Here is a 12,525-nt window from a genome sequence, read left to right on the forward strand (position 1 = left end):
TTGGCAAGAAAATAGAATAAATAAGATGTGTATCGCTCTTATTTGTGAATTGTTAGAGTCTGGCCACGAAACTTGCGCTCTCTCTCGCGTACATTTAAGAGCGGGAGCATATGAAAACATAAGGTAAACAGACGTGCAGATCTAGACTGTTTCAGAATATAGTCTGCGACTACTGCCTATATCTTATACCTTATAGAGTCGTTGAGTATTCGGTGTTATATTACATTATAAAGGGTTTAGAGGGTTCAAGTTTGGGATATAAGAGATTATTTTTTTAATGGTGCAGTGAGTTACCGATAAAATATATGTTCAAATAATAGATATCTCCAAGTCGCGTCTCTCTTTGTTAATTTTTTATTCTTTTTTTGAGGGGGAATCGGAAGCGAACCCTTCCTAATGTCCTTGGACCTGGGCTGTGTTGCATTGCACGAATTTATTGCAGCACCGCACGAAGGGGATGGCTACGACAAGGAACAAGGAGCAGGAGCAGCTGTCCTGGGACCCAGCAGGCGTTCGGCTTCGGCTGTCAGAAGCTTGTCAGAGGCGTCGTCGCCGCCACTCGGCGGTGCATCCCCTCAGCACTCCGGCGTCCGCATTCCATAGTCCGGGACCACCACTCGACGTGCAGCAACTACCCCCATCCCGGAGAGCTGCACACAATCGCAAAAAACTTGAGACAATCGAATCAAACTCATTCGCCCGAAATCATCGACGTGTAAAATTACGAGATAACATTGTTAGCTGTCCCGGCGAGTCCTTGCCTTGTCCCGAGTTCTGAGTCCTGAGTCCTGAATCCTTCGTCCTTCATCCTTCTCCTGCTCAGCCACTCGTGGAAATGTGTTCAGGATTTGAAATTGAATCGCATCGCGCTTAAGCAAGAAATCAACGACACAACGACACCCATTGACGACCACATAAATGTCGAAATATGCAGTCAGCGCGATGGCAGGGGGCTGGGTCAGGACATCGGTTAGTTGTCAGGGGAATGCCATGTTAGAAACTGGCAGCTGGGAGCAGGAGCCACAGCCAGAGCCAGAGCCAGAGCCGGGACCCAGTAGCCATGGCCACTATCCCTCAGCCCGACTGCACATTTCTGAGGTTTTCATTGTCGGTTAGTTGAGTTTTGCTGTTTGAATTGTCAGACGGTTGATGGCGCCTGGCATTTGGCATTTGCTTGCCTCGAACTAAGTTTAATTGGTTTATCCTTTGTGATTGTGCGGCCCGTCCCGCAGCCCCCAATCCGGAAATTTCGGCCCACGCCCCACTCTGGTATTCCGGGAACGCTTTTGGGATACTTTTGCTTATGAGCGAGTGTAATTAAGTCGCTCTTTGGGAATGCCGACTCTGAACTGGGGATGAGGAGAGGTGACAACAGAGGCACTCAACTGGCAAATCCTGTTTGAGTGATCGGGAGGGAAAATTACACAATGAAAGCATCAATGAGGGGTGATTATGGAGCGCTTAAAGGGTTGTCGATTCCTAAGTGGCTTAAAAGGCTATTGAACGCCTTTTGAGCAAGTTATTGCACTGCAATTACTCTCACTATCCAGCCTGACTTTAAGACAACTTCTCCTCTATTTTCTATATCTTTTGTGGCTCAGTTTTGTGTCTGCAGTTGCATTATCTTTAAGGTGCCAACCTTCCCTCAAAGTCCTGCATAATTTAGCTGGGTTTAAGGAGCAATGACAGACACGCCATCTCCATGCCAGACACGTTTGTTAAAGGGTTTCGCTTTCATTCGATAGTGGGCGGGCCACTGGTTGGTCTTTGCCCAGAAACTTTCGGAACAACAAGCATCCTCCACCCAAGTCTGCCTGCCTGTCTATCCCTGGAAGACAGCATTATTATAGCCGTAGAATGTCTTTCGTTTTATAATTTGGCCTGGCAAATAAAGAGGCAGAGAGAAAGACGGCTCTCTGTCCACATCGAAGAGCAACTGCACAGCTGTCTACTGGTTCGCCTCCATGGCCATGGCCATGTCCAGGGCCAATTTCCAAGAAAGCAACTCAAGAGAATTTCAAGTTTAACTTTTTACGCTTGAAGCGCCTTTCGCTTCAGTCTGGACTGGGGCTCAGGTCCACGACCAGGTCCAGGTCCAGGTCCCTTGGCCAGGCCTCAAACCCCATGCCCGAACATGGCCACAGGTTCTCGTTCCTCTGCACTTAACCAGTAACTTGGTCTGGCTCCAAACACTGAGAGAAAAGGCTTAAGTAAGCATTACTTATGGCACTTTATTCATCTGTCATTGGAGTTCAATTTAAAAGTATATTTTTTGAAGTGTTACTTAAATATTGGTTGAATTTAAGCACCATACATGGCTTAGTTTAAATATAAAGATTGGTTAATCAAATTTATTTCTTGTTGTCTTTATTTCAACAAATTTCAATCTGGCAACCGATGAGTTATTGAGAAAACAATGTAATATTTCTTATTAACTGAAATCACATAATATATTCGTTTGAAGAGCTCTTTTTCTCCAAGTGCACCTCCGTATCCCTCTCTTGCGGATAGAGCCTTTCCTGCACCCCTTTTTTGCATAATTTCACAACCCCCGCTCCTGGCTACTGATCCTGCCTACTCCTTTCACCGCCACTACTCGTCCCACTTCCAGTGACTCCGTTTGCTTAGTTGGAAGTTTGGCCGTCCGGCGGTGCTGCTTTTTTTCTGCTTTTGCTGAGAAATCTGTTTTTAAGTTTCAGCAATTTAATATTTTAAGTCCACAAATTGTTGCCGGCAAGGATTACGGATGGTGTGCATTCTAATAAGCTGCTAATTGGTTGCCGGTGCAGACGGGCGACGGCGAGGACATTGTTGCCACAGCTCCTGCTTAGCTAACGGTAAAGCTATACGGCCACCAAATCCCCAAACCCATCTCCGACTGGCGCTGGGAGGCTCAAATGCTTTTAGTTTGAAATTTCATTCCGCGAATTAGGAACTTAATAGCTTACGGACGCGTTTTTCTCGCAGGCAAACTACTAAGCTTTTCCATCATAACTGTTGCTCCCGCTCCCCAATGTCTGGGGTTTAATTTAAGCCTGCTTTCCCTACAGCTCATCCGGTAATTTATAATTACTGAAATTGATAGTCAAGGTCCTTGGGACAAATTGGGAAAGCGACGTGGCACTTCGATCGCCGTCTTTAACTCTGCTTTTAACATTGTCTCCAGTCAGTCAACAGTCCCTTTAATGGTTTACGGCTTGCCAAGTCCCTTTTTGAATACAAAATCGGATCATTTCAATATTGAAGATGACAGATAACGCTGCTGAAAGGGCCACCACGGCTTAGGGGTTCTTTTTCACAGCCCGATCTCAATCTGAATGGAACCCAGCCAGCCTCTCATGTGCACATCCTATTTTCATGGTGCCTGAGCAGAAAAATGCTGTCTCATCATTCGACTTCAAAGGAGTCATTCGCACAATACTTTTTCGCCAGCCCTCCTCCACTCGCTGAGGAAGGAAGTCGGCGGAAGTCCTGCTCATTATGTCCTTGGCAAACACAGCAAAGACATGGCCTGGACATATGGACATCCCTTATTTGTTGCTCTGTATATTCTTTGAGCTGAGCGGAATCAGGAATTAGGAAAAAATATAGCTGGGTGGGAATAGCTAAAACTTGCTTAAATAGGAGTACTGTATTTATTTATTTTTTATCTGAATAAGTTCTCAGATTACTCTCGATAATAAATGAGGGATTCTTTTTTATATATTTATATTTAGAATTTTAATTATGGTCAGCAACAGTTTCCCAAGAAAATGGAAAAACTGCATATAATCGTAAAGGAAGATACTGTGCAAGTGTGTCCCTCTATTGAAGAAAGAAATAAACTGATTCCCCATCTTCAGCTTCCAGCCAAGCGGTCTTTTTCCTGTCGTTAAATGTGGCCTGCAACTGACTGCTGGCTGCAGGATGCCAAATCTCCAGGAGAGCAGGGAAGGGACACAGGACAGGGGACAGGACCCTCGCCTGGGCCTTTGCCCGCCGCCGCTACCAATGATGATTGAAATGCGATTAGGGTCGGGGTCGGGCCCAGTCAGGGAGAATCAGAAGCGAGATTTGGCCACTGGCGCATAACAATGCGAGTGATGAGGGCAGACAGGAGGGAAGGAGCAATGGGACGAGGCGGTAATACCTACTATATACCGTGGTGTACCCATAAATTGATGATGTGCAGAGGACGGACAAATCATCTGTGCGGCGGATTAAATGAGGACTGTTTGTCCCGCCGACCATCGCGGCGGCTTGAACTTGAATTCGCGAGTTAATTGGCATTTTGTGCGGTGGCCGCTCCGTATGGTCCACTCTGCTCCCAATATTATAATTATTGGGGCCTGCCTTAATCGGGCTTATTACGCTCTCGCGAGCCCACTAACCCACCGCAGGACAGGCCGGAGGCTATCGCCGCCATCATCGGGATCAGGAGTTACCATTGACATCGAGGCGGTTTCAATTATAATCGAAACTCGGACGCCTTTCGGGGGAGGACAGGCGAGTAATTAAGGGCCGGGCAGCTCGGTGATTATACCGAGGGTTGATTAAATAGATATTCCATTATATTCGGTGGGTTTCATTACAGCGATCCATTGTTTGGCATTGGCATATGAAATGGAGTTTGGGCGCCACAAGTCCGTTGATTGATGGCTGTTAATCCGAAAACGCAGCTCTTCCTCGAATTCCGCCGACTCACCCTGACCCCGCTCAAAGGGTTCTGCGGATAATGACTGGTCACAGGAAAGTATATATCATCATTAGGCACGGGCCAAGCGGACCGAACAAGTATCGGCTTACGCCGGCCACTCTCTAGCTTCCACTCGCACATTCCCCAACTAATTAAGCGTCAATTTGGAGCACATTTTACAATTCATTGCACAATAACGCGCCGAAAACGCGTCAAGTTGCCATCGAGGAATCGAATGGCCAATCTCCGAAATCGCTCTCCGCCTGCCAAGTTCAATATCGCGGCTCGATAATCGGCCAAGACCCGATCCCTGGACAGAGGAGGGGCCGGCCAAGAGGCGGAGAGTGTGATATTGACAGCCATGGACAGGGCAACAACGAATGGTTAGCCAGTCGCGGCACATAAATCAATTCCAGTTCGAGTTGCCACCGGGTGGAAGGAGAGTTGCTTCGACTGGATTTTTCTTTGGGATATACTCTAGGATATGGGGTATATAGAGTTCAATATTTATACTCTTTTCTAATACCTTCTTTGGTCTGTGCAAGGTCTTCTTTCAATGCAATGGTATCCCATTCGTACTTCTATTTGTGTTTCCCGAGTTAGGGCATTAAAAATTCGTTTCCCTCAGCCGACTATCTTGATATTTATTTCTCTTTAATTTGTGATTGAAAATCTGGGCGCAAAGCGAAACATGTTTGGCAATTAATTGGTTAATCAAAATGATTAATTTGCATGAGCCCGGAGCACGCTTTTGCCATTCACATTCGCAGCTAAATTAAAACTGAATTTATGTGCTTGGAAAAGCCGTGGAAATTGAACAAAATTGACAACGTAGATTGGGGAACAGCAAGAGGAACAGGAAAAAATGTCAATGTCTGAGGAGTTGACCAGACTTGACTTTAGGAGATAGACTGTGTGAAAGCCCCAAAAATTCGAAATGGAATTCGTTGTCATAGCAAATGAGCCGACAGAGATCACAGGAGTAATGTCTTCGCTTCGGAAAGATGTTCACTTAAGTCGCCTATTTTTTAGGCGCTGTCCAAGTGCAATTAAAACATAATTAAATCCAATTAAATTGGCATTAAGTAGACGCCATGCGGCAGTGCTGAACTCCAGGCTTTCGGCTCGCAAAAAAAAAAAAAACAGAAAAGCAAAAAGGAAAAGCAAGGCATGAAAAATTCAAAGGACCTACAGCCAGGAGGGGGATGAATCGAGGAGGAGCAAGCGGCGGGACAACGATTGCGTGCTCTGATAAAAAGTCGGAGCAAGACTAGAGGCGACGGCAGGCTCGAGTGGGGCTCAGGGGCTGGAGCAAGTGAGTGAATGAATGAATGAATGAGTGAGTGAGTGCCTGACTGACTCGACTGTCTGTTGGTCACAGCGAAAGGGGTGTGCCTCCGAGTGAGTGTGAGTGGGTGTGTATGTAAGAGCTTTGGGTTTAGGCGTTTGCTTTATAGGCGCAAAAAGCGACACACAAATGACACTTCATAAAAATGAAGACAACGATAATGATGATGGCTATGACGATGAGGATGACGATGACGATGATTATGCCCATAATGATGATGATGAAGAAGCGAGGGTGCGACTGTGCGATTGCGAGTATGAGTGGGGGATAATAATGATTTCAAATGTTCGTCCGTTCTCTACCCTCCAGTAAAAATATATTCGAATTGAGGAGTACGGGGCTGTGAAAGTAATGTTTTAAATTAAGTAATTTGCATACGACCGAACAAAGCTCCTGGATGCTCTGAATAAAATTCAACGAGGGAGACCAGCTCGAAAGTATTTCTTTTTTATACTTTTGCATTAGCATGCAAATATGACGAAACGAAATCAGAGGACATAGTGGGCTTTACCCAGGACGGGGTCATTCGAGAGGAACCCCCTATATAACAAGATAAAGCCATTCAAATAATTTGTAGGATTTATTTGTACTTTTTCAGTTGGTTTTGCAATCTATTTCTTAAGAGCTGACTTGATTAAAGAAAATATTGTATTCGTATTGGTAACAAAAAGCCCTCTTGAACTTGGCTTAATAGAGAGTTGCAAACGTAGCAACATGAACAAGAAGATGCATATCGCCATAAGTCGTTTTTTACTAGAATATTGAGGTGGATTCTTAATGCTCGCTGCATACTTCCTTTAAATATTGGTTAAAGAGTCCATAGAGAGGGAGAGAGAGTTGTAGAGCCAAAAGTTCTTTTGATGATGTTCTCAAGCATTGTAGGATCTGTCTGCCTAAATGAGCGTTACGCACCTTACTCATTATATTTTTACAGTATATCGTATATAACTAATGATTTGAATTAATAGCATTAATTAATTTGATGTTAATATTTAACCGCCTGTTGGAAAATGTTTAAAAAAATTCCTTTGAACCTGTTTATCGACCTTGAAGGTCTCCTCGCTTACTTAAGCACAATTGGTCTAGACCCCAATGGGCAATATATCAACTCAACCGCCTTAATTTGCCAAGTCTCGATAAAACACAAACATCACCCCCAAACTTATCTGCTGCCCAGCGCCATCCAAGGATTAGATTTACTGCTTAACTTTCGCCAGCGCCGCGGCTCTCGAGCTCAGATTCCGCTGTTTGGCTTCCACAAAGGCACAATAGGCAATACACAAGTAGGTGTACTTCGTTGTTGCTGCTGTAGCGTGCCGCATAATTAAAAAGTCAAGTGAAAAATCACATTTTAACTCAAACGGAGGAGGGGTCGAGGTGTGCGCCAGAGAGAATGAATGAAATTTTTGCGCCTGGAAGCAGACTAAAGTAATAAGTCAGAGCTGGCGGGGGACAGGGACTGAGCCTGGAGCTGAAGGGGTGACTCCCTGCATACCACACCGAATTGCGTCAAATGCAAATGCGTCCATTGTGCTTAGAGCCATAAACAAGCGGGCTGAAAGCCCCATTCCAAGCAAGGAAGGGGAGGAGGCACTCCTGCTCCCTCTTCCTTGGCCGTAACAGGAGAAGCAGATGGAGAAGGACACGGCAGACCCACCGCAAACACTTGAGGGAATGGAAAATCCAGACCTGCAACCGAAGGAACGCTGCTTTCCTCTGGCGCGCTTTGCTTTTTGTGCGCCCAACAATTTGCCATGCCACAAACTGAGTTGCTGCCTCAGAGGACCGAGAGGCAGCCAAAAGTGGCAACATGCCTGCCCAGGAATTACGGTATTATGCAATTAAATATTTAAAGTGCTGCCGAACCATTTCCGGTCAGGTCAGTCGATGAGGTGGATACAAAAAACTAAAGAAGGTGCGTAAAGTAAATGGTTTCTGATTATACCGAAATTACTGAAAATCGTTTTAGTGGAGATTTAAAGCTGAGATCTATTAGTCAAGCTTATTCGAATTATTACCACATACCTTCGATTAAATTTTTATCTATGATCTAATATTAGAACGCTCGTGCTGCTTTAAAGATGCTGATCAAGAATATACAAACTTTTTATTCTATCTGCAATATATCTACATCCTTTACTCTTCCGTATAAATATACATATACTATAATTAGTTTCTAAGAAGACGTTAAAATGAGTAAGATGCGTAGGGCCATCTGATTAATTGTTGTTTAAAATCCAAAGAGAAAACGCTGTAGAGCCATATGTTAACTTCAAGACAGTACACTCATTAAAACGAAATAGATTAGTAACTGAAACATCAATTTTAACTAAATAAATTATATTTTCTTGGTTCTACAATTTACTTAAATTAAGTCGGCCTTTGTAATCAACTAAATAAAATTAAGTGTATATTTGGTAGTTTTTGTAATCATGTTTTAAAGCTTCGAAGACCGAATCCTTTCATTCTTTTAATCTTTACAATATCCATATTTATTCCCATAAAACTAATAAGCCACTACCGCATTGCCCTTTTAACTTGCATCTAAAAGCTTTAATATTGCTTATTTTCCGTAAAAGTACTTAGACTTTAACCCGCAGGGTTTAGGAAGACCCTGATTAAACCCAACTAAGTAAAATACCCGGACAAGTCAAAGTCTCTGCTAAGTGCTTACAAATTTCACTTTTCCGTTCCGACCAGCCCCCATCGCATTGAAGATGTCGAGTTGCTGGAAGCTTAAGTATTTCTACTTTTTTAATTTCATGCAAATTTTCTTTTTCAAGATTAATGTCTGCGCCAAAAAAAGTTTTCCGAGGTTCGTAAGGAGGACGAGCAGAAGAGAGAAATAAAGAGAACGCGTAAGTGTCTTGTTTAACAAAAGTATTACGAACCTGTTAATGCCCTTTCTAGATAATTAGAATATATAAAAGATAAATACATATATAATATAAATCTTTGATGTTATACTGAAGATGCCCAAGAAGATTCTCTTAATTTATCAATTATTTTTGAGGATTATAACTAAGTTAATCTAAGTTAGTTAGTAAGTAAATTAGTTTATAAGCAAGTTAATTTATAAAGTAATCTAAAGATTCGTTTATAATACATATTTGGCATCTAATATATATTATTAATTTTTGTATTATCTATTTATAAAACATGCACTACTCAGAGTTAAGAGCATTCCCTTAACCTCCCTTAGTTAGGGCATTTCGCACAAATAGCAGCATTTGTCCTTCGCATTTATCGCATTTTAACGAATTTTTTTCTCAAGGCGTAAATAAGGCTCAAAACTTCTGACTTTGTGGGCGTGGCAGGGAGCAGTTCAGGGTTGACGGTTAAGTTCTGTCAGTCTACATCCCCATATACGCCTCCAGAACAACAACCCATACAAGACATTTGAAATGAATTCAAAAGAATTTATATTTTTGTTTCTTTCTTTCGCTTGGAAGTGCATTGAAATTTAATTAAGGCTCTCCCGCATAACCCTTGAAATATGGCAGTTTGAGGAATATAAATTCATTCCCATTTCGGGACTCTTAATTTAGATGCTTAATCCTTAATCCCGGCTTCAAAGCCAGTTGGCAAAAACTTTTTAATTGATTTCATTCATTCTTTAGCTGCAAAATGAGGCTCTTCCTTTTTGCTTTTCTTTAAAATTTTCCCGTTTTAATTTCCCTTCGCCTTGACGCCTTCTAATTGTGGGTGGGGGGAGGTGGAAAAGCTCAACTCCTGGGGCAATTCCGTTAGATAAATCCGAGAAAAGCGATAATGTTGGAAATTATTGCGGCTGCGGGGAGTTTCATGTCCTCTAATAGCTGAGCTAAATGTTTGACTTGCCGTGAAAAGTTTTTGAAAAAAGAATCGATTTGTGAATTTGCCAAAGTCGTTAGGAAGGAGGTTGCTATCGATAGATTTTAAAGAGTTCTCTGATTTCTCTGATAAGTAGAGGAGTTATCTGTGTCAGCCTTGATGCTTATTGATCCATTTCGACTATATATTTTTTCCATTATCCGAGGGTAACTACAAAAATCCCTCTCTCATAAATAAAACCCAATGTGAACCCACGCTCTGGCCCCAGCTTCGGTTGCGGCTTAATGATGACAGTAAAATGACTTAAATCGCTGTCAATGTTGACACTTTAACAAATTTTTTCACTTATGCTCTCTTAAATGCACCGCGAACGGATGGATGGATGGATGGGATGGTCGGATCCTGAACGGGGAACATGGGAAATAATTATGCGAAATTTTTCAGCACACTTTATCCATTGTGGCAGTTGTTTTTTTAACTTGAAGTTATTTTTTGTTGCTTTGTTTTCGGTTCGGATCCGTGGCAAAAGTTTTTGCAAAAATGTGTGTTTATTAAAAAAAAAATAATAATAAATGAAAAGAAACGTGAACAAAATATCGTTGTTGTTGTTTCTGGCTTTGTTGCAGCCTGGCAACGTTTTTGATGACGACAATGATGATGATGATGATGACGGTTAAGTCGTCATCATTGCATTTATTGTTGTTGTTGAATGCCTGCCGGGCGTGTTCATTCAACCGCACATAAATCGCAACAACACCAACAACAACAACACCAACTGCAATCCCACACTGAGAAGAATTACCGAATGAAATAAGAGAAACAATTTAAAAGGTATTTTCGAGTAACAATCAATGAAATTAAAAATACATGAATTCACTTGATATATTTTTTCTAAAGACATTTCAGTATTTATGTATGAATATAGATATTATGTGTAATACAAATTTCTTTTTTGGGTGCATCGACGGACATTGAAAAATTCAACGGAAATGCGAAACGCGCGACGGGGGCGTGGCACGATGGGCTCCACAGGGACGGGTTGTGGCAGGCAGGAGGCGGGAGGCTGGAGGCGGCACCCAAAAACATTGGCAAACAGCAACAACAACAGCAGCACTGGCAGTTCGAAGACCCATGTGGCAACCAGTTGATTGGGGCATCCAAGAGGGGCACGACCATAAGAGGGTGGGTAGGTGCCCTGCAGCTTTGGTTGTTTGACTGACTGACTCGACTGGTTACAGGGGTGCCGTGGTGCGGGGGAGGTGAGCCAGCCTGTGGTTATCCGCGGGCAGCAGGTGAGCCTCGCAGCTTACCCCCCTCCTCCCACAACCCCTTTCTCCTCTGACCCGTTGCATCCAGCCTTTCGCTTTTATCTCCATGATAAAGCGCGACTTGCAACGCGCTGCGTGGTGGAAGCCCCAAATGCCCTGCCCCTTCGTGGCGGGAGTTATGAGAGCACGCTTCATAATCGTGAAGAACCGGAATTGGTTAATGGGTGCAGGGGGAAGTGGGGAAGAGGGTAACGGGGACTGGATAAGGGGGGATGGGGAGGGAATAGGGTAATGGAAATGGGCTGCACCGCCTGCTGCTTCACATTTTTCAAAAAGAGTGCGCTACACCTGAAATGTGTGGGCATTCTGGCTTTGATTGCATGTACTTTCGGGTTGGTGGTTCATTACGGGGAGTGGTTCCGGTGACGATGAAGTCATTACTTTGTATGTTGTAATCGTTTCGATTAGTGTGGGGTTGGATTAATGGCATAAGCTATTATGGCACATCAATATTTTATGGCAACAATCAATTACTCACTCTTAGACATATTAAAAAAGAAGGAAATTCTAAATAACTAAAAGAAAATAAAGGGGTAACACTGTAGAATGTTTAATCAAGTTTTCTTTACATATATATTTGTTATATTTCAAAGATTGTTTGATCATTTTCTAATTCTGATTGTTTTCCTTATAGTTACATAAAGAAGGCGAGCTTGCACCAGACTACAGATGAGACTCATGAACTGCTGAGTTCCGCAGAGATCCTTCAGCAAAAAAGTAATAATAATAATATAAATTGCTGTTTAATCTTTAATATACGTGAGATAAAATGACAAAATTCCATTTATTTATAAATTTCTATTTAAAAAATTGTCAGTAAACTTATAAAAACTTGTGTTCTCCTATGGTGTTATCCCTTAAGTCTTAAGACCCTAATTAATGGGAAGAAAGTTTTTTAATTTTACCGTATATATGCATATTTTCTAAATCGTGGCACATACTCCATTTTTATAACACGTTTCATTTTAAGTATCCTTTCTAAAACAGATAAAAAGTATAATATACATTCTAAGACTGAACTTTAATAGACCTCAATATAATAGTGTTTTAGAATAAATAATTAAAATTGATTAATTGCACACACTTCACACAACGTAACATATATTCCCATTTTGGGCATTTCTTTTCAATTCAAAATATTAATGTTGGTAAAAAAGAGGGTTTTTTTTATATGTTTTTGCTAAAATGTTAGGTATTAAAATTAAAATCTTTGAAACCAGTGGTAGACCACATGGTCGAGTCTCTTGATCAATTGTAATTTTTCCAATTTCAATTTTGTAATGCTGATTTTATTTATAAATTGGGGTAGAAATCAGAAATTCACTTTTTAGAATATTTAAAGCTTTGATAAAGTTCTGATG

The sequence above is a fragment of the Drosophila serrata genome, unplaced genomic scaffold, assembly GCF_035046125.1.
Source record: "Drosophila serrata isolate PLE 108 unplaced genomic scaffold, ASM3504612v1 contig_349, whole genome shotgun sequence".
In the NCBI taxonomy this organism is placed as follows: domain Eukaryota; kingdom Metazoa; phylum Arthropoda; class Insecta; order Diptera; family Drosophilidae; genus Drosophila; species Drosophila serrata.